This window comes from Rhinopithecus bieti, unplaced genomic scaffold (genome assembly GCF_001698545.2).
Source record: "Rhinopithecus bieti isolate Rb0 unplaced genomic scaffold, ASM169854v2 scaffold_6380, whole genome shotgun sequence".
Classification (NCBI taxonomy): Eukaryota; Metazoa; Chordata; class Mammalia; order Primates; family Cercopithecidae; genus Rhinopithecus; species Rhinopithecus bieti.
In genome coordinates, this window is record NW_016806642.1 from 2,922,722 (window position 1) to 2,924,699 (window position 1,978).

Below are 1,978 nucleotides of genomic sequence, written 5' to 3' on the forward strand. Positions count from 1 at the left end.
GCACTATTCACAATAGCAAAGACTTGGAATCAACCCAAATGTCCATCAGTGACAGACTGGATTAAGAAAATGTGGCACATATACACCATGGAATACTATGCAGCCATAAAAAAGGATGAGTTTGTGTCCTTTGTAGGGACATGGATGAAGCTGGAAACCATCATTCTCAGCAAACTCTCACAAGGACAGAAAACCAAACACCGCATGTTCTCATTCATAGGTGGGAAATGAATAGTGAGATCACTTGGACACAGGAAGGGGAACATCACACACTGGGGCCTATTGTGGGGAGGGGGCAAGGGGGAGGGATAGCATTGGGAGATATACCTAATGTAAATGACGAGTTAATGGGTGCAGCACATCAACATGGCACATGTATACGTGTGTAACCTGCATGTTGTGCACATGTACCCAGAACTTAAAGTATAATAAAAAAAATAGTGAAAATGGCTATTAATCTTGCAATCCTCAGTTTTTTATCATCACCATAACCATGATCATTTCAGCTCACTATCTCACCTTACCTTCCTAATTGCTGCTTTGCAAGCCCTTCTCCTGCTTGTGCACCAACTTTTACTCCTGTAACTCCAAATTAGTTGTGTTAGAATTTGCTTCCATCATCTCATCTATGTCTCTTGATCATCTGTTAAGATATACTATCTTTTTATATCTCTGGGCTGTGTTATAGGTAATTTATTCAAGTTATATTTTCCAGCTCTCTAATACACTTTTCAGCTTTGTTTAATTTGCTGTTTCATTCAGCCATTGAGGTCTGGGTGTGTATTTGAAATCTACACATTTTATTTCGTTTCTAAAATCTGCCATATTGGTTTTGAAATTTTTTTATTTATTTTTTGAATGTGTTTTTTTGTAGAGATGGGGGTTTCACCATGTTGCCTAAGCTGGTCTCAAACTTCTAGGCTCAAGGACTGCCACCTTGACCTCCCAAAGTGCTGCAATTCCAGACATGAGCCATTGCGCCCAGCCCGTTTTACATTCTGTTTTCTTGCTTTTAAAATTTCCTTTTCCATTTCTTTTGACCTTTTACACATGGTTGTTTCTGTTGACAAAAAGCCAAACTCTGTAAAATATTTGAAGAGATTTCTTCTAAGTCAAATGCAAAGATCATGACCCATGACATGGCCTCAGGAGGTCCTGAGAACATATGCCCAACGTGGTTGGATTATAGGTTGGTTTTATACATTTTAGGGAGACATAGGACATCAATCAATACATATGAGGTATACATTGGTTTGGTCTGGAAAGGGGAGACAACTTGAAATGGGGGCTTACAGGTCATAGATGAATTCAAAGATTTTTTGATTGACAGTTTGTTGAAATAGTTAATTATTATCTAAAGACCTGAAATCAACAGTAAGGAGTGTCTGGGTTAACATAAGGTGTTGTGGAGACCACATTTTTTATTATGTAGGTGAAGTCTCATAGGCAGCTGCCCTTAGAGGTAATAAATGGCAAATATTTCCTATTCATACGTTTAAAAGTACCAAACTCTCATCTAATCCCTTCAGGATCAGAAAAATACCTGGAAAGGGAAGGAGATTCTCTGCAGAATGTAAATTTTCCCCATAGGAGACAGCTTGGCAGGGCCATTTCAAAATATGTCAAAGAATTATAATTTGAGGTAAAATACTTTTGTTTCTTTCAGGCTCCTGCTATCTGTCATATGGTGCTATACTTGAGTCAGGTTGAAAGTTGGTATCTTAACATTACAAGAATCTGTTTTGTCAGTCTTGAGATCTCTGTTTTAGTGTTAATGCTGGACAGTTGTGACTAAATTCCAAAGAGAGGAGGGTGTAATGAGGCATGTCCAATTCCACTGCCCTTCCCATCATGGCTGGAGCCAGTATTTTATGTTTCTTTGGAATCCCCTTGGCTGACAGGAGGGGTCCATTGAGTTGGTTGGGGGTGCTTAGAATTTTATTTTTGGTTTACATTTCACATTCTTTATCAGATCACT